Genomic DNA, 22,261 nt, shown 5'->3' with positions numbered 1-22,261 from the left:
TTCCCTTTTCCGGCTATTTTCTCACCATTTTTGACATGGCCGACGATATTCCACCGGGCGGGACTCCCTCGGATCACGAGATGGATCCTGGGGTTGAGCTCTTCCCGTTGAGCGTCCGCCTGTTCGACCCGGCGACCTACCAGCCGGCGATTCATGTGCTACCTCCTGACGGACTTCGCCAGTTTCGGAGTTTCGACAGAGCGATGCCACCAGAGCTCCTCCTGCGTGAGCCTACATCTCACTTATCCTTTGGCGCTTCTGAGGTAACATTCCTTTCTCTGTTTTATTTTCCGCAATGTAGAATATAGAAACTGCCATAGCTGATTACATCCTTTAACTGCTTGACTCAAATACACTGACACACTGTGCACTGTAGTTGATCGCAACCATACTGGCAACTGATATCTGTTTGAGGTTGACATGGGCACACACACTGCATTGGCCCTGAATCACTCAAACGCATCAACATAGTATACACTGCACACACTGTAGTTTATTGTAAGCATACTGATACCCGATATCTGTTTGAATCTGAAAAACTTACACGCATGCTATATTTGTACTGAACCGTGCAAACACGCTGACACATCGCACGTTGTAGTTCATTATGAGCACACCAGCACCCGGGATCAGTTTGAATCTGAAAAACTTGCACGCATGCTATATTTGTACTGAATTCTTGAATGCCCTTCAAAACTAGTATATTCAGTATCGCCTTGTAATTATTTGTTTGAAAACTGGGAGATTCCCATACCGTCCGCGGGTATGGGAACATTGCCGCTCAGGACTGGTATGCTGAGCTTCCCGGTGCGGTTCGCCACATCGTGGACCAGGAGGGCTTTGGCGCTTTCTGCAGGGGATTATCCAAACTCACCGCGAGCAGGCCTCTCCTTGCTGCTCTAGCGGAGAGGTGGTGGGACACCACCGACTCGTTCTATCTATCTGCGACGGGAGACATGACGATGACTCCCTATGATTTCTCGATGCTCACAGGCATCGGGGTAGGGGGTGATCCGATCCCCTTCGACACTGATATGGAAAAGTAGACTACCGCTCAGATCCATCTACTTGGCGAGGTGCCACCTCTCGCCTGTCCAGGTTTTGTTCGTTACTCCTGGTTCGAGGTGCAGTTCAGGGTCCAGCCCGCGTTGGTGGAGGAGGCTCTGATGACTCCAGAGGCCGTGGAGAGATATGCGCGCGGCTTTCTCATGTTCTTGCTGGGGGCGACCATTTTCGCCGACCGGGCGAACACCGTGCCCCTCTGCCTGCTTAGTGCACTGGTGGACGTCAGGCAGATCTTGCACTATGATTGGGGTGGCGTCGCTCTGGCCACACTCTATGGGTATATGAGCTCGGCTTCCCGTGGCAGCGGACAGTTGCTCGGGGGCTACTGGCGTGCTTGGGAGGTACGTTTCTTTCCCGCTTTTCATTTCTGCTCTTCTATCTTCTGCACTATATACCGTATTCTGCATCGCACACACTGTAGTCTGCTTTTCACTAACTGTATACTGTACACACGGCACTCTGCTTTACACTGACTGTACACTGCTCACACTGTACACTGTACACAATACACTGCACAACACACGGCTCTGCCACTCCTGTTTCATCTTGCATCCCGCTCTTATCTGATAATCCTATTGATGTTTTCTCTGCAGTTGTGGGTCTATGCCTACTTTCCCAGGCTTGCACCCGTGCCAGACACGGAGACCCCCCTCGTTGTCCCGTTCTCGCAACGTTTTGACGTGAGATGCGTACGGAGGCCACGGGAGACATTTAGCTTCTTTCGTCGCTACTTCGACACTATCACCCCTGCCGAGGTATGTTTTATTTCAGAATTTATCTAAGCTTTGCTTTTTACTGCATATTTCAATAACGATGGACAACAAATTGTATGTCACTTTCAGATCACTTGGCGGCCTTGGGCTCCGCTGCCGGCGATGATTCGGGACCGATTTGCCAGTGCTGAGGAGACCTCGCGTTTCTGGATCTTACTGGAGGGCCCGGTCTGTCGGGCTTGGTACCTGTGTGAGCGTTTCTTATGCCAGACCCTAGGGTTACCGGGGCAGATAGTCCCGGTTCACCCTCCTGAGGACATAAGGGAGACCGAGAGACTCACTACCGAGCAGATGGCCGATTATACTATCGGCTGGGAGGCGACCCACTTCAGAGGCATCGGCGACTACAGAGAGTACGTGCAGACGTACATTATGCGGTCTCTAAGCGGCGGCCGTCGAGCTGAGGGAGCCAGGCTCGTGGCGCCAGCAACTAGGGCAAGAGCAGGAGCATCGAGGAAGGCTCGAGTCCGTGGCAGGGGCGGAGTTCAGGGAGGATGGGGGACCGGTTGGCCTGCTCTGCCCACTTCACTGACATACAGAGAACAGGGTGGGGCGACCTACTAGATCCCCTTTGCTCCTCCCCCGGCTGATCATGAGTTAGCTGGTATCCCCGACTTGCCTCCGGTATGTATTACTTCATTTTGCATCTTGCATTGGCATTTCATTTCAGTTTATTTGATATTCCATGGAATACTGATACATCTTGTACTCTTGCAGGCGTCCTCCGAGTACACCCGGCAGTCCATGGAGTTGAATGCCTCCATGATGGGGATGCTACAACGGACCTTCGACCTCCTGGCCCTTTGTAGTATTCCGGTATGTCCTTCTGACGACGGTCTCGAACCATTCATAAGCTGATTCACGTAATCTGATGCACGACACAACACTTGACACACTGATCTCACAGCATCTTATACACTGCATACACTGCATTCATATACTGCACTCTGCACTGATAAACTGCTCACGGCATTCATACACTGTACTCATACACCGCATTCTGCACTGATAAACTGCTCACGGCATTCACACACTGCACTCATACACCGCATTCTGCACTGATACACTGCTCACAGTATTCTGATGTATTTGCCTTTTGTGCTTTTTCAGCCTCCCTTCCAGATTCCCGTTGTAGGAGGTGCTCCAGCTGGACCTTCCGTCCCCGCCCGAGGGAGAGATGAGGAGGGCAGAGTATTCCCCCGCACCAAGGCGGGGCGTACTCATGTCGGGAGTAGTTCGCGGGCTCCAGTCCCTGATGATGATGACGAGGAGTCGGAGGCAGAGTCATCGGAGGAGGAGACCGGAAGCGGCACTGACTCGGGTTCTGATGACGATGCTGATGATGCTCCTGGACCTTCATCCAGGAAGAGGACTAGGACAGACCGATAGCTCTCGGAGCCGCTTGACATGGATACAAATTTTTGTTGTTTTTCTTCTTTCTTGTACTTTTCCCTTTTGTTGGTAGTTAGGATACTTTGTACTGCCGCAGGCAGATTTTTGTTTCCAAAACTTGTGTACTTGAAAAGATGATGAAATGAAACAGGCTTTTTATCTGAAAAAGTGTTTACATCCGTATATCTTTACATTTCATACTTTGCATTGCATCACACCATATTACACCTCAATGTAAATGAAATTGATTGGTTGTCTGAAAATTGAACACTTGCACTGTAATAATCAGATAACTAAACAGCCAACAGCAAAATAACCCAAGCAACCCACTGCCTGATTCTGGACACACAACCCTTACTCTACTGGGGATTAATCTGCATACAGCCCGTAACACAGCATTTGGTCCATTTTGCACACAGCAAATCCTGAACAAACAGCCCAATCTGACAAGACGGACTATGGAGCTGGAACCAGTTGAAGTTGAAGCATGCTCAGATGCCCCAATTTTCAAACCTGGGTCTCGAGCCTAAAACTAAACACAGCGAGAAAGACTCAAACGAAAGGTGCACGACCAGAACACGACGAGACACACTCGGAAAGGACTCAAAACAAAAGTTGAGGTAAACAAAACAAAAGACACGACATACAGACGCGTTAACGAAGACGGGGGACCTCAGATCACGAGGAGCCAGTTTCTCTGGGTATTGTTTCCCACCCTTTTCTCACATGTGATTCTCACATCACTCTAGCACTCAAGCTCAGTTTTTCTCTCAAAACCCTTTGGCTCACTTTTTCTCTCAACTTACACCTCTCTATTCTTTATTCTCTCATTTTTCGTCCCTCCCCAAAGTGATTAATGAATGAATAGGAAGTTGCGGGTTCATGCCTGATGCCGTTAGCTCACAGCTATTTCTTCTGGTGGGTAGAGTGCCCTCCTGGCAAGTATGTTGACGACGGGGGAAAGACAGAACACCTGACTCACTGTGCCCTTAGTTTATCATTTTCACCATTTTTTGTTTTGGTTTTCTACTAAAACAGTTTTGATCAAGATGAGAGTCGGATTAACGTACTTGTTCGATTTTTTATTTGAAAACCATGCAAGTCAGGCTGTAAGCACTGAAAATTTTCCTTTTTGGGTCCAAGAAAATGGTCCAGTTTTGGAAAATGGAATAGTTTTCGAGAAAATAGTCAACCTTAGTAAAAATTTTCAAAAACTATTTTGCAAACAGTCAATGCTCAACGAGAAGGACGCTGAACTTACTCTTTGAGATGCGCAACCTCGGATCGGAGGCAATAGAAAATTGCCCCTGGCATGAAGGACGCTGCACGGCAACGAAAAGTTGCCCCTGGTTTGAACGGCGGCTCACGGCAACGGAAAGTTTCCCCTTGTTTGGATGATGCCGCAGCATATTATAAACAGTCCTCACTAGTGATGATCATGACCGAACTTTCTCGGATACAGAGAAGACGAAGATGGCCAAAACCAATATATGGATACAGTCACTTTGAAGGTGTTGAGGGCTGGACTTCAGGACGTAGTTGCCTAGATACTCCAAACATGGGAATCAAGGATGATCAAAAACCATTGCATGGACTTAGTCGCTATGAAAGCGTTGGGGGCTGGACTTTAGGATGAAGTTGCCTACGTATCCCAAACATAGGAATCAAGCCTTACGTAGTTCCGGTTAAGGTACACTCGGGTATTTTAACCTTCACTTTTCAGGCTCTAACTTTTGCCAAGGTGCCCAATGCGGGTTTTCGACCTTGCGAGCTTCTTTTCATTTTACTTTTTTTGTTCATTTCTTTTTCTTTCTTTTCGCATTTTTTTTCTTTTCTTTTCTTTTCTTCTTTTTTTTTGTATTTTTTGATTTTTTGTATTTTTCTCTTGCTCTAACTTTTACCTGGGTCGCCCTTCCGGGTTTTCGGCCCAGCGAGCCTCTCAAAGGGTAAAAGTGTAACAAGTCCATGCCAAATGGTATTTGAAGTTGAAGCTTCTCTGTATCTAGGAGAACAGCTGTTGCAATGATTTGCAAAAGAATCCATCATGGTTGCTTCACGAGGTTCTTCTGGTGAGATCTAATCTTTTTGAGCTGGTTTTGGTGCCTCTTGTTCGAGGGCTGCTTCAAAACTGGCCACACGGGCCTCCTCCGACAGCTGACCGTTGAATGTTCCGAATGAGTTCGAGGTTCAAAACAAACAGGTCGAATCTTGAGGCTGAGAGCGATCCTAGGCTGCACAATCTCAAGAGCGATTCCACATAGGTCTTCACAGGGCCGCACAAAACATTTGTTTTTGAAAGTTTTTAAGAAAGCGACAAATCGCTCGCGCCGAAGATAGTGTGGAACCAATCTGGATCAAGCCAGGGTCCTTCTCAGTACTCACGCTAACAAGCATGGCTTCATTCATTAAAGGCTTAGCATGCCTCCCCTTTTCTCAAATTGATCAAAGTTTTACAAAACCGGGGGAATTCCTTCCTCTTTGTTTTTATCACCGCAGTGTTCAAAAGGGGTTTTTGAAAAACTTAGGTTAATGCGATGAGTTTGGCGCGCAGGAGAGCAGGCGAGATGTACTGTCGGCCCATTCAAATCCTCTGGCACAACTAACTTACACTGAAAGCAAGCACGAAAGTGAGATAGCCACAGCTGTTTCATTCAGATTTGTTGGTATAACTGGCCCCTCGACAGAAACAGACTCAAAAACAAAAACGGGTAATTACAAGACAAAATGGTGTTCGAGGCAACAACCCCGGAATCACCTGGTATCCTATACAAAGGGGACTGACTCGCTACAACAAGACAGACCCTCAAGCTAAAAGACTGACTCAAGACAAAGAGACAAACTCAAAACAAAAGACTGACTCGATACCCAAGCCAGAATTTACAAAGCTAGCGTTCACAGATGCTCAAAAATGTGTGCCAGACGCCATATCCAAAATACACCAAATGCCGTCCGCAGGTGGTTCACTTTCTGATTACATACTTGCAGTATCTGTGTCCTCAAAATCCAATAACTGGGTGGTAACGGACTTGGCTGAGGTGGGCGGGAGGATAACCTCGTTGTCAATCAAATCTTGCACCTCATGACGGAGCCGGAAACAATTGTCGGTAGCATGGCCTGTCTGCTGGTGGTACGCGCAGTACTAAGCAGCATCATGCGTAGCAGGGAGATTCTTCGGGAGAGGCCGAGGCTCCAAGGGTTTAAGGTGTCCCCTCTCGGCAAGGATCTGAAGTGCCTTAGACAAAGGCTTGTAGAGAGCATGGAAGACCCTGCGCCCTCGGGGCAGGTACTTCGAAGGTTGAGCACTCTTGCTAGACGCACTAGCGAAAGGGTCGGCAGGCGCCACCTTGGCTTTCTGATCCTTTCCCGGTACAGGGTTGGGAATGGAAGGAACTGTTCTGACATGACGGGGTCTATCCCGGTTTTCTGACTTGGCTGAGGTGGGCGGGAGGATAACCTCGTTGTCAATCAAATCTTGCACCTCATGACGGAGGCGGAAACAATTGTCGGTAGCATGGCCTGTCTGCTGGTGGTACGCGCAGTACTAAGCAGCATCATGCGTAGCAGGGAGATTCTTCGGGAGAGGCCGAGGCTCCAAGGGTTTAAGGTGTCCCCTCTCGGCAAGGATCTGAAGTGCCTTAGACAAAGGCTTGTAGAGAGCATGGAAGACCCTGCGCCCTCGGGGCAGGTACTTCGAAGGTTGAGCACTCTTGCTAGACGCACTAGCGAAAGGGTCGGCAGGCGCCACCTTGGCTTTCTGATCCTTTCCCGGTACAGGGTTGGGAATGGAAGGAACTGTTCTGACATGACGGGGTCTATCCCGGTTTTCTGACTGACCTGAACTACCCTCAGGTGGAGTGGGGAAAGCATCCTCCACAGCTCTTGTCACAACTGCAGATATCTGTTGCTTGTTCATCCCCGCGGCTTTCAAAGCCTCGACTGCCCACAGCAGTTGTTCACTAGGATCGGCATCTGCCTTCACTTTGTTCTTGCCTCTGGCCTCGGCCTGGTCAAGGGTTTGGGTTGTTACTTCAGTGCGAAGCCCGGTTGTTACTGACACGTCGTTGCTGTAGCTGGAGGCAACCTCTAGTTGACTGAGCTCTATCACAATCCGCCCCAGTAGCGGGGGCTCCTGTGGCATGAAATTCCCGGCATACGGTGCCACTGGCGGTGAAGCCGACATTCCATAGGCCAGATCGTCCACGGATCTCTGGAGGTCACCGATCATTCCCATCAGCTCGAATGTAGTGGGCTCGCAAGCCTGATCCAACTGGGGGGTCCAGACTGGGTGCGCGACAGGTGACCTGGGTGGATGTGGCATATCAATATTGGTCTCACTTTGCAGAGTGATCCCTTGATCTAATGCAGCTGTCATAACCACGATCTCTTCCGAATTCTGCGTCATCATAAGTCCTGCCTCAGCAAGGGGGAACACTAGCTATTCTGCACCAGCTGTCCGAACTGAAAGAGACAAGCAGCATTTCAACCCAAATGGATCAAACACGGGTGTAGCTAAACAACTGTACTCTACTGCTGATCACTGTTCCCCAGAAATCACTGTCCCCAAAAACTAAACCTGATACCCGCAGATAACTGGTTTCTCAACAACACTGATACTGTGCCTTCGGGCCTGATACTCAAACTTGCAAACTGATATGTACTTTCCCTGTAGGGATACACTCTAAAAGCACATAGCAAGTAAAGAGAGCCAAAACACCCCTATGTTGGGGTAGGGTTTCCCTGTCCTATTTTGTCAGGAGCTAGGGTTTCACTACGCACGCAGCAGCTTCAAACAACCTATAATCAGGTAAGCAACCTGTCCTAACTTGGAATGGTCACTATGGATCCGAATATGCACTAGGTCGAATGGTCAAAAAGGGTGCCCCAGTAAAACCGGGGTTTGTGTTCCCATACTGTCAGAGCCCATAACCGATCAGCCTTTTGGTCATGCCTTGACAAGACAAGCCTCCGGCAAACCGTTCAGGAATGGCAGATGGCAAACACTGTGTCCTAGGCGCACCGATGCACATGCAATGCAAAGAAACACATAAATGAAATCAAAATAGGATATCACGAGTTCGAGTCAAGCTCTCTAAAATCCCCAGCAGAGTCGCCAGAAACTGTAGACATCCCCGAACGCCCCGGGAGGATGAGTCCCTTTCCGTTCGATATTGGGCTCACTACAGTTCCAAAGCTTCAAGAACAAACCTCTGGCCCCTCAAGAACCAAGAAAAGGTGTAATACTATGTGTTTGTGTGCAATAGTAAGACACAAATACACTTAAACACACACAAGAGAGAGATATAGAGATAGGATATGTATGAAACCCTAACCCTAGAACTCAAACCCTAAAATGGCTGTCTAAAAATGTCTAACCCTTTTTTTCTCTAACCCTAAAGCCAAGAGAGGAGGGCTCCTCTTATAGAGAAGCCAATCTTGTAAAGCTTACTCAAGAAGCTAACAAGGAAGCCATCCCTCCATACACGTGTATGGAGGGGAACAAAATGCAAGCCAACTGTATTAAAATATCTGCAAAAGCAGATAAACAGTAGTCGGCTGCTCAAACTTGCCATTTTGACAAAATTGACTGCCGACCGGCAACAAAGAATGTCGACCGGCAATATACATTGTCGATGGCAACAAAACACCAGCTGGTGGCCTCTGGCCATGGCCGGTGATGTGTAGGGATGCCTCACAAGGCATTCTCTGCCCTTCCAAGGCAAAACACAAGTGTTTGGTGTCAAACCAAGCACAAAACAGTCGAGTTCGGAGATCCTGAGGCAAGGCACGTAGCCGAGACCTCCGGGAACTCCAAACGAACACAAACATGGATGATCACCGGGTGTTCAAACGGTGACGTCCAAGTCTTGAGGACGGTCAAAAATGGGGTGTCTACAGATGTTTTAAAGAGTTTTCAAAGAGTTCAACTCTCTTCCATTTATTTCCATCTGTCCTTTACTCGATTTACTGAAAAGTGCAGTTTTTAATGAAATGCGATCCTAAGAACATTGTAGAAACATTTTCCAAAATATTTTGAGAGGGTTTTAAGGTCTAAAATAGTTTTGGTCCAAAATGGGGTGTAAGGTTGGGATTTAGAAGCTCTTCTTGCTAAAGAAATCGAACATTTATATAGCATAACTTTCATCATCGAGTGATCAACCTAAGGCGCCCATGTCTTAAGGGCAGTAAAAAATAGGGTTTCTACAGTTGCCCCTCTTTTACAAAGCTCGAAGTCATGAAATGACGTAAGTAAATGTCAAAGCCCGAAGACGACCCATTTTGATAAGGTCGTAAGACTTGGACAAACAAACAAAATACAGATGCAGTTGGTTGAACTCGAGGGTTGCCTATGTATCCCATTGCATGGAGTCAAACCATCGTAGTTCAGGGGCAGGGTGCAAATGATACACAATTGTAATGAAATCATGCAAATGATATACAATGTAACGAAATCATCCAAATGATATACAATGTAACGAAATCATCAAACCATAAACAGTGCAAAATGCATGAATACCATAAAGGAATGGAGATGCAAATCAAACTACATTTTATATAGAAACGAAATGGGCACAGCCAAACGACGTCTAACACAGGCTAAGTGCCTACATCCTTAATACTAGCCTCAACGCAGCATGGATGCATACATATAACAGAACCATGTTTCAACATGAAAGGGTTACGAGCACATGTAAAACTATGTTTTTTGTAGAAAGAGAAAGAGTAATTGGGTGATATGATATAAGTGAGGATTGATCTGTTGGGGAAACATAATGATCCTAAATGCTAAATGCAACAAGACAAAGTACAATGCAGTGGATGCAATGGATACAGTGAATAAGGCCGAACCACATCTTACCTAGATAAGGCATGGACACAAAACAGACCACATCTAACACAGAAAAGGTGTCGACACCCTCAATACTGGCCTTAGCGCAGCTTGGGTACTTACACATGACATAACCATGTTTCAACGAGGGAAAGGTATGGGCACATGCCAAACTAAACTTAACATGGAAAGGATGCATGTGATAAAATGGTATGATGCAGTAGATGCATGCAATAAATTCTATATGCAATACAATAGAGGTAATATATGTGATGCAATCGATAATAACTATGATGTAGTAGTTGGGAAGTGGCGCCCTACAAAGTACCTTATAGGAGCAATCGGTAATGACTCACCTTATGCTGTTGCGGATCTTCCTTGTCTTCTCGGCTTTAAGGCTTCTTCCTTTATCTTGCGCTTCCAAACTATAGGTACTACTTTTCTTCCTGGCTATGTTTGCAACTTTCCCTGTTCTTCAACAAGGTGACAGACTAGGTTGGTTTAATATCCATAATTGAGGCGCATACAAGATACCTCAACTTATGGGGGTGCCATATAGATTTTAAGCCGAGGATACACCCCTGGGTAATTAAACTAGACTTTAGTCTCAGAAATTTCGAACCTTTACGTTCTAGGCCTCGTCCATTCAAACTCTAGTTTCCATCGTCTCAGTTGATCTCCTAGGAACTCACTACAAACACAGTCAGGCAGCTATACCAAACCGCCTGAAATTGTTTGGGCATGACAAACACTAAAGGAATTGTACCTTTAGAGGATTTAAGATCTCCTAGACCCAGTAAGTGCACAAGACAGTGCGACACAAGGTGAATGCACAAAACAGTGCTATATGGGTGCACAAAATAGTACGATGCAAGTTACACAAGATAGTGGGATACAAGGGGCATAAGACAGTGCAATACAAGGTGACTGCACAAAACTATGCGATACAAGTTGCAATATAAGATGAATGCACAAAACAATGCTATATGGGTGCACAAAATAGTGCAATGTGCAAGATAGCACGATGCAGGTACACAAGACAGTGCAATAAAGGTGCAAAAAACAGTGTGAGCAAGGTGCACAAAATAGTGCAATACAAAGTGCACAAAATAGTGCAATACAAAGTGCACAAAACAGTGCGAGTGGGGGTGCAATATAAGATGAATGCACAAAACAGTGCGATGCATGGTGCACAAAATAGCACAATACAAGGGTAAATACACAAAACAGTGCGATATAGGGTAGAATGCACAAAACAAATGTGATGTAAGTTGCACAGGACAGTATGCATAAAACAGTGCGATGTACGGTGAATACGCATGGTATGCAAAGGGAAATGAGGAATATATAGAGTAGTGCATCATGTACCTTATGAAATGAGTGTAGGGAAACTTACCACAACTCATTGAAATGTAATTGAAAAACACTGCGGAAGGTAACTCAACGAAACTCTATCAAGTACCGAACAAAGTCAAAAGTAAGAGCAACCAAACACGCAGTTCAAATCAACCAGAGTGTATAAGCACGCATGCATAAAACACATGTATTAATCAGAGGGAAGATGACAATCTCGAGACAGTTTTGAAATGGTTGGAGACAACTTTTGCAAGCTGAATCATATCAGAATCATCATAGGAGTGAGCCCACCCTAATCTAGGGAAAAGTGCTCAGCAAAAGGCTTTCGCAGATAGAGGGAAAGGTTGGGTTCATTCCCCTTGTTCAGATGATGACCCGATCAAATGTACTGAAAATCGCCCCTAGTATCCAGTCATTGGCCACCGATTGGGTTCATGCCCCTTGTTCGATGGATGGGCTAATCAAATGTACTGAAAATTGCCCCTAGTGTCCAATCACTGGCCACTATTGGGTTCATGCCCTTTGATCAATGGATGGCCTGATCAGATGTATTGGAAATTTCCCCTAGTGTCCAGTCACTGGCCACTGTTTTCAACATTATGTAGGCACGTGCGATGGAGATCATTAGATCATAGAACAGCTGCCAACCAATCAAACTCATGTTTCCCTTCTGTCTCGGCATGTTAAGAACTTACTCTAGTCCCCCCAAGCAGCGATGGATTCCTTATATACACCGGTCATGAATGCGTTGCCCCTTGTATGGGCACTCTCAACTTGTTAATCAATTCCACACCTGGACTTGTTTTCAAGTTGAAGCGAACATTTGTGTATGGAATTTTGACCATGCCACTCTATTGAACTTTTGAGCGACAGACTCACTAGGGTGACTCGATGAAGAGTGCCTTTGAGCGACATACATGCTATGGTGACTTGATACAGAGCGCAGACTGAGACAAACATCTAGTCCGACACAATAGAACTCACAACTGACCCAAAAGCAGAAAAAGACTCAAGGTAACTGATCATTCATAGTGCCCCTAGTTTTAATTATGTTCCTTTTAAAACTCAATTTCGTAAAACCCGAGTTTTGATTCATTTTTGTTGCTCAAGATAGAGATTCTACTGATAAGTGCAAGTTTTTGAAAATTGCCCCACTTGTTGATTGAAGCTAGTTCCTTCTTACCCAATGCAAGTATGTGATATGCACAGTAGTCGATGTAGCTCATGGATTGATGCGAAGCTAACGACGTGAATCGGGCAAGATGATCTGGTTGAGATGAATAAGATAGATATGGTTGAGACCGAACTTCAGGATGAAGTTGCCTACGTATCCCAAGAATGGGAATCAGGTCAATGTAGTTCATGGCTAAGGTTCACTTGGGTTTTGACACTCTTCTTTTGTGCTCTAACTTTTTCCAAAGTTACCCCTTCGGGGTTTTCAACCTTGCGAGCTCTATTTGTTTGATTTCTCATTTTTCATGCTCTAACTTTTGCCTAGGTCACCCTTTCAGGTTTTCGGCCTAGCGAGCCTCTCAAGGATATCGTTACAACATTTGCGGTGAATTTGATCAATAGTCATCCTTGCCCTAACACTGGAACTGGCTTCGCCTTGAATTGAGTTTGGTTCACCATTCTCTTATGCATGTCTTCTTCTTTTCTTTCGCTCCATTTGCTAAGTTGATTCTTCTCGCAATGTGGTACTTCCTTGTATCGGCCTCCTCGGATTCAGACAAAAGTGACCTTCCTCACGGTTGGTTGGATTTCATTCCAATGGATAACCCTGGCTTGATGGTTGACTTCTTTTTTCTTTTTCTTTTTTTCTTTTCTTATTTTTTCTTTTTCTTTTTTCTTTTCTTCTTTCCCCCCCCCCTCCTTTCTTTTAGGTGTCTTTTATCATTTTCTCTTTGAAATAATGAAAACACCAAGGGAGAAATTCTATGATTTGTAAGGTCTAAAAGCCACCTTGTGTGCTTGCCAAAATGTTCTGCTAACGGTGAAGAGAATCCGTAGGACAATGTAGAATATCACACACAATTTTGAACCTATCTTTGCAAGTTTTGCAAAAAGAAACAGCTTGAAATCTTTGAAATCATGAATGACTTTGTGCCTATAAGTCAGAATTCGCTCAAACCATTCAGGGGATCCTTCTCAACACTCGAGCTTATTAACAAAATCTTATTCAAAAAACAAATTAAAAACAAATTCAAAGCCTTTTTCTATTTGTAAAAGGGCACACATGCACCACTATAGGCACAATAAAATAATTAGAAACTTGACTCCCATTTTCTTATAAAGATAAAGACCTGTGGGTACATAAGAGCAACTCAAAGGAAAAGACTCAACTGACGCAACAACACAAGAAAAGACAAAGAAAATAAAACTCACAAATTTGCTGGACACAACTAAAAACAAAATAAGCATTTATGAGATAAAAGGGGTTTTACTTCGCCAAGTCCATTTGCAGAATTTCAAAAACACCTTTAAGTAGCCCACGAGAAGGTCCAAATCCGCCTTCAATTTAGCAATACTAACATCCACACCCAACAGGATTGATTTCAACTTTTAAATTGAGTCTCATAGATTAAGCCTCACAATTACGTTGTCTCCACACATCTCCTTGACTGAAACAATTTCTTTTTCACACCATGCCCCTAGTTCAGAAGGTCCTTTCCAAATGCTTTCGACAATTCCCCTACCTGAGACTGAGGTTCATCATTCCAACCACCAGTGCTGTCATTTGTAAAGAGCCCACTGTTTCGTCAAGCTTGAACTCACCAAAATCGAGTAAACTTTCCATCTCTTCAAAGATTTTGTTCCTTTTGCTCAAATTGGAATCAGAAGATTCAGGAATGAACACAATGGGTTTACGCTCATTGGCAAGTATACTGTGTTGGCTAGGGTAATGGTTGGTTGTTGGCAAGTTATGGGCTGGTTTTATGTTATGGAGTGCCTATCTATTGCCGTCAGGGAGAGGGTTATTGACAGCTTTGGGATTTTCAGATGGGGTGTTAACTGGTGTTGGCTGGGTATTCATGGGCTTAGGATTGGAATTAGGATGGGTGCTTATGGTAAAGCCTCCTTTTTCATTGTTTGCCCCCAGATCCAAAATGCTCCCATCTTGAGTGACAAAAATGCCATCCATAGTCTTTGCGACAACTTCAAGCACTTGCTGCTTGTTCAACCCTTTGACCTTCAAAGTCTCAATAGCCCATCAAAGTTATGTATAGGGATCAATACTTGTCCCAGCCTTGTTCTTGCCACTTTTTTCACTTGGCCAAGGGATCAGGTTGCTATATTGAAGCAAGACCAATTTGTTGTTGATCTGTCATCACCCAGACTTGAGATAACTTCGGGTTGGCCCATTTCAACAGTAGCTCACCCCAAGATTGGGGAGCTTTTTGACGGGATCGAAACCCCAAATGTTGAATCTGCCACCGTTCCTCGAAGATCTTCAATCATTCCCACAATCTCAAGAGTAGTAGGTTTGGCCATTTGGCGTTCTCGGCGTACCTGAACCGGATTGGGTGTATCCATCATGCATAAATTAGTACTTTCAACAATGAACACCTTTGGCTTGGGCAGATGGGCTGGGGTGATGTCTATGCTGGGGTTGAAGGTAAGAAGTAGTGTATGGATGAGGTTAAGGTGAGAAGGAGGAACTTGGTCACGAATGGGAAGTGGGTTGGAGGTAACATTGGGGCCTTGAGGTGGAGCTATCATCTGGTTGCCAATAAGATTCTGAATCTCGTGACGAAGGTAGTAGCAATGATCGGTGCCATGACTGCGTTGCTGATAGTATGCACAGTATTTGGTGGGGTTGTGTCTAGTAGGGAGTGGGTTAAGAAGAGGTTGGGGATCAAGGGCTTTTAGATACCCTCTTTCTATCAGGACTTTTAGTGCGCTGGTTAGGCTCATATAAAGCGAGGTGAAAGTTCTGTCTTGAGCTCGGGTTAGATTGGCTATTTGTGGGTTAGTATTGGCAAAAAGGTTGACAGTGGCAGCAGTGTTGATTTCAGGGGGTTTCGGAATAGTGCTACTGCTAGCATTGGCATTTCCAAATAACACCCTTCTTGTGGGTTCACTTGCTCTATGAATAGTCCCTCTGTTAAATGCACTCTCAATTTGAACCCCTAATTCATGCAAATTTTTGAAAGTGAATAATCGAGCGGCTATTAACTTTTGTAACATATCAGGCTCAAGGTTCTGCACTATCAGGCTCAAGGTTCTGCACCACTATCCACACTTGGTCTCTCTCAGAAGGCCGATCTGTCATTTGTGCTGCCTTTGCTCTCTACCTTGCAACAAATTCCACAAAAGGTTCTTTAGGATTCTTGTGGGTTGCTTCAAGTTCTTGGGTGGTCATTTCAATTTGGGTATTGTAAGAATACTGATTGACAAATGCCTTAGCCAAATCTTCCCAATTTTGCTTCACTTTATCCTCCAACTTGGCGTACCAAGTGGCTATTATACCTGACAGGGTTCTTCCATACAGAGAGAGTTTCTGAGGCTTAGTCAGACCCATCGGTTTTAAGACATCTAAGAAAAATCGAATATGTACCATAGGATCTTCAGACCCATCGAAACGGTCAATGGGTGGCATTTTGAATTTATTTGGGAGCCTTACGGCAGCCTTAGTGTACCCATCGTTAATATTAGGAATGGAGCTAATTCCCTGTGCCTTTTTGAATTGCTTCTCAAGGTTAAAAGTTTTTAACAAGGTCAGGTCGAGATCATTAATATCAAGGGGATAAAGCCCTGCATTAGGCTGTATCAGGGATTTGAAAACTCGAGCTTGAGCCAACCCTTCTCGAGGATTTGGACCTCACAAATCTTTAGTTAGCAGAGGTGGATCAAAGTTTGGCTGGGGCCAGATGGGCGTTGCTTTTCAGCGTTGGTCTCATCCTGCATGGCAATTCCCTGGTTTGGGGCCGTTATCATGCCCACAACTTCTTCTGGACTCTAAGCCATCACGGGTCTGTTGAGTCGGCAACTGGGGAAATGGATGGGTGTAAGCTGAGAGCTAACTGACAAGGATTTTGACCTGGTTATACTTGATGCATCTCAACTGGATTAGTCTTGGCAGGTTTGACTGGATTGGGCTTTTTAGAATGGGTCTTTTGGCATTAGATGGATCTTTTCTGAGCTGGCTTTTCGGGATCAAATGGACTGGACCTTTGCTGAGTGGGTTTTTTCTAGAATTAGATGGACTGTGATGGGTTAAGGTTGGTACTGCTTCTTCTCTGGCTCAGACAAACCTGGCATTAAGAAACAAATGCCTCTAATCAGATTAGGATACTGGGTATGCCAATCAAAAATATCAAGATACAATATTGGACCCTGGTTCTGGTTTTGCTGAAAATTCACCCATATCAAACACAAACCCCAGGATTTTGACCCACATCTGATTCTAATATAATCTTCAAGTTTGAAAGGAATCGCCTCAAGATTAAGACTTTTACAGGATTACATCACACATTTCCAAAGATTTCACATTTTGCACAAAAGCACTCAAAACACCCCTACGAGAGGTTAGGGTTTCCTTGTCCTAGCTTTGGAGTGATCTACGACTTTACTATTCAAACAAGCGGTATCACATCATCCTATATATGGGAGAGTATCCTGCCCTAGTTTTGAAAGGTCACTAGAGTGTACTATATGCACTAGGCCAATTGGTCCAAAATGGTACCTCGGCAAGATTACCTAATATACCTTTCACAACAAACACTGAGAAGTGAAAGGAGAATCAAGGGGCACAATGGCAATCTGGATCCAAGGGTTGTGTTCCCAACATGGCAGAGCCCACGACTTGTCAGCCTTTTGGTAAGCTTCTGGGCAAGACTTCGGGAAATTGTCCAGGAATAGCAGATGGCAAACACAGTGACTTAAGCGCACCAATGCAATGCAAAAAACATATATATGTAGATAAAATTTCACATCATGAAGTTCGAGTCAAGTTCTCTAAATTCCGTAGCAGAGTCGCCAGAAACTATAGCTCGACTTTTCATGCTCCTTTCGGATACGATAGCCCTACAGTTCGAACTCTCGTGGCTTTGAATCTAATTACACAAGTGCAATATGAAATAGATAAACACAAAAGAGTCCAAATCCGGCAAATCTTTTGGAAAATCTATTTTGAATCAAAATGCCAAAAATAGACAGCTTTGCCAGATACAGAGTCGTCACTTAAATATTTTTGGAAAATTTACAAAACCCGAGACTCATTCCAAAGGCCACTTATCCGTCATCACCAAAGTTGTCTCAGCTCGGGAACTTAGGTACGAGAGGGGAAGATCATGAATTGAGCACCCCACTCACCCGATCAAAGATCGGCCTCTACTATTTCATCAAATTATTTCAATTCAAATAATTAGCCTTCATCCACAGGCGTTCAAATAGATATAGCACTTAAGCAATTAGCCTCATGGTAATCATGCTTGTCATGGCAACACTCACACGCGTGTAATATGCTAAAGCGATAAAAGCTCACCTAGTACTCCAAGGTGAGAAAAAAGAAATAAAAGAGTTAGAAGAAATGCCTGATCCTAACTATGCAAATGACTAATGCAACACATGCGATAAGCAACTAACAGGCTTGGCTACTAATTATGATATGTGAATCAATTTGATAGCATGCGATTTAAACATGTTTTCAAAGAAGTAATTGTGGGGGCCGAATAATGGGGGTCGTAAATAGGCCGAGTATATGAACTTGGGGAACTGGAATATATGTATAGTATTCAGCTTCATCCCACATCCAAATCCTACCCTATTCAGTCAAATAGCCGAATAGGGCAAGGGCCGAGTAAAAAGCAATTTGCTACAAAGGAAGCCGAATGACGAACAGAAAGTGGGCCTAATCTCGAGGCCCAAGAGAGAAAGGAAATTAATAGAAGAATATTAGCCAGTAAGAGGTATGTGAGAACTATTGTGCTTAATTTAGAATACAAGTAAAATTGAGTGTAAAGACTGACTTGCCCGTCGGAGTGCTAATTTCGACACCCCCGACCGGAGTGTTTATCCCTTTTCAGGTGACACAAAGAGGATCACTAGCGTCTCCCAAGATCAAAAGAGTATTCCCAAAACCACTTGTCCACAATTGGCGCCGTCTGTGGGAATACTCAAACACATCCATGGCGGGCGTAACGGAAGACCCTCCGATAGTCACTGATGAAACCACGCAGAGAGACGACCTCACTCCGTCAAACATGCTTGGACCGGAGACCATCCTCGTAAGACACGCTCTAACCTTTGCCTCACCCTCGACTCCAGAGCATGAAGCAATGCAAGCGATCATGGAACAAGCAAAGCAAAATGAACAAAGGTTGGAGAACATGATCGCAAAGAACGAACGTCTCCGTCAGGATTTGGCCTTGGAGGTGGCGAAGTCCAAACAAGCTGCACATCAAGGCCTGGAACGACCTGTGAGAGCAGGTGGTCGACGATCTCGAGCCCGACAACAAGATGCTGATAGCAACTCCGACATATTATCCCCGGAGCCCAAGAAGAAGGGACGATCTGAAACTTCCAGTTCCTCTGAAGAGAGTCCCCATATAAGGTATAAGCGAAGAAGAAACAGTTCGAATAAAGATCAACACGATCCTTTTGTACGACAGATTGCAAAGACAGTGCTACCCAAGAAATTCAAAGCACCGTCTTTCACCTTGTGCAATGGTAAATCAGACCCCACCGATCACATCCGTCATTACACGCAAGCCATGACACTGCATGCAGATGATGAGGCTTTGATGTGCAGAATATTTTCGAGCAGTTTGGGACCACCCGACACGAGAAGACGGGATAGACGGTGTGAGTACCACAAGGACCATGGCCATGATATTGATAGTTGTTATGCACTGAAAGATCTCCTTGAGGAATTGGTACAAGATAGCCGCCTACAACAGTACGTCCGAAAAGGAAACCCAACCAAAGCAATAGCCTTGAGACAGGATTCACCCCCGCTCGGCGTGATCCACATGATATACAGCCTGCCAATGTCATCGGTGGTGCATGCAATTCAGTCGAAGTCTAACCCTCAAGGCTGACTCACTCTGGCTAAACGGCCCCATGAAGCCGAGATTATTACTTTTGATGATTCGGATTTGGTCGGAGTAACACTGCCCCACATTGATCCCTTGATAATTGAGTTACGCGTAAACTGATTCATAGTTGAGCGCGTACTCATTGATCCAGGAGCACATCAGAGATTATGTACTATAAGACATTTACCAAACTTAGCTTCTCCTAATCAGATCTCTCTTCGGCCCCTTATCCACTATTCAGCTTCAATGCCAATCCAGAGTACCTGTTGGGAAAAATCAAACTACCTGTTCAAGCAGGTTCCCAAACAGTGGATGTGGAATTCTTGGTTGTCAAGCTGTCGTCGCCGTATAATCTCATCATGGGGCGATCCTAGTTGCATACTATGTGGGTCGTGCCAAACACCTATCATCAGCTGCTACGCTTCCCGACAGAATGCGATATTAAGCAAATTCGTGGCTCTTAGAAATCGGCACAAGCATGTTATATCCTTGCTGAAAAAATGCCAAAGGAACTACAGGTGAATTCCATTGAGGTGCCAGATTGAGAGAGCCTCGACGATGTTAGGCGGCTCCCAAATGAAAAGGCCACGGAAGGCTTAGACCGAGTTGAAATCGATGGAAGCCCAAACAAGTTCTTCATGGTCGGCGCCTCCCTGAATCAGGCCGACAGATAGCAACTAATCTCTTTCCTGTTCAGCAACCTCGATGTCTTTGCGTGGACTCTGTATGAGATGCCAGGTATAGATCCGTCAGTTTCACAGCACCATTTGAATGTCGATCCTAAGTGCAAGCCGATCATTCAGAAAAGCCGGCGGTCAGCTGTAGAGCACACTGCCGCCGTTGTTGAGGAGGTTGACAGGCTGCTTGACGCCGAAGCAATTAGAGAAGTGACCTACCCTACACGGCTCTCTAATACAGTGGTGGTGAAGAAGAAAAATGGGACTTGGCGAGTGTGCGTCGATTTCACTGGCCTAAACAAAGCCTGTCCCAATGATTGTTTTCCCCTACCCAGAATCGACCAACTAGTAGATGGGACGGCATGCCATCAACGTATGAGCTTCCTCGATGCTTACAGAGGCTACCATCAAATCGCCATGCATCCAGAGGACCAGGACAAAACTGCATTCCTCACCCCAAGAGGAACCTACTACTACAAAGTTATGCCTTTTGGGCTGAAGAATGTAGGGGCAACCTACCAAAGACTGGTCACCGCCATGTTCAAGGAGGAACTCGGCCACACTATGGAAGTGTACATTTACGATATGGTGGTCAAGTCCAAGAAAGAACAGAATCATATAACCAATCTAGAAAAGACATTCAGCATTCTACGCAAATATAGAATGAAGCTGAACGCTTCCAAATGTGTGTTTGGGATCGGCTCTGGCAAGTTTTTGGGTTACATTGTCAACTGTAGACACCCCATTTTGACTGGCCCTAAGACTTGGGCGCTTTCTTTTGATTACCCGATGTTGACAATTAGAATGTGTTTCTCACAGAATCCTCAGTAAGAGAGATGGAATTTGAACTTTAATCCCAACCTTCACCATTATGGCCAAATCGTTTTAAAATACTAAATATTTCATTAGTTTAGTATTTTTGTAATTTTGCATAATTTTATGTGTTTGTTCATATTTTTGGTGTTTTTTTTAATAAATTGGTATAAATTATATATTTTATTAATATATAAAATAAAATAATAAAAGGTTATATTATTATATTATATGTTTAATATTATTATATTATATGTTTAGTATTTTTGTATAAATTATATATTTTTATATATTTTATATAATATTTATATTATATATATTATATAATATAAATAATAAAAAAAATCTTTTCATGTCGGTTAGCCTTCGACTGCCGACATCCCAAATCAAACGTATATATATATGTATATTATATATTATATCATATGCATGTATGTACATATATTATATAATATTAATATTATTATATTATATTAATTTGCCTATATAAGGCAATCAAGAGAAAGAAAAAGGGGAGGAGGTCCAGCAGGAGAAGAAAAAAAGAAAAAGTCTGAGAGAATCAAAAGGAGAGGAGGGAGGCTAATCAGGAAGAGAAAAAAGAGAAAAAATAGGAAAGGGTCTGAGAATTAGATTAGAGAATCAGAGAGGGAAAAAGAAACGGTGCGAGAGAGTTTGAGGGAAAAAGAATCAGAAAGAAGGAATAAAATATTTTCTTTGATATTTTTATTTCCATTTCATCAATACACCATTCAAAAAAACAACCATTAAAGCTGTAATTCCAAATTTTGGACTGAGAATTGAGAACACATTCCACAGACTTGAGAGTAATCAAAAGAAAGTTTGTGACTCAGAAAATTCATCATTTCCCCAAAAGGTGAGTTTTTACAAATTTTTATTTAATTTAAAAATGTGATGTAATTTGTTTAAATACTTCATTTACTTCTTTTCATAACTATTTTTTTTATCGCTTTAATGGGATGGCTGCACCACCCACATATCTGCTATAATTTGAATATTGTATATAAACTGTTGTAATTTATTACTTTAAATAATTTACCCCATCGGATGAATAGTAACCTCCGGCGGTGAATAGTAAAAGTGGTAGGTTTCTAATTTCAGCACTATTGTATGCTATTTAGGGGGCTGTTTTATTTATTTCAATGATTTATGTTTTAAATATCAAGCTTGTTTATACTAACCAATTAATTAATTTTGCATAATCATCTCTGCAACCTCCCTCCATTCTTTGCTTATTTCGATTAAAAAGTTGTGAAAAATTAAGATTGTGGTTCAAGTATAAAAAAGGAACTTTTCCATGTT

This window comes from Camellia sinensis, chromosome 7, assembly GCF_055761805.1.
Source record: "Camellia sinensis isolate YWXY chromosome 7, ASM5576180v1, whole genome shotgun sequence".
NCBI lineage: Eukaryota > Viridiplantae > Streptophyta > Magnoliopsida > Ericales > Theaceae > Camellia > Camellia sinensis.
This window is presented reverse-complemented; position numbering follows the sequence as displayed.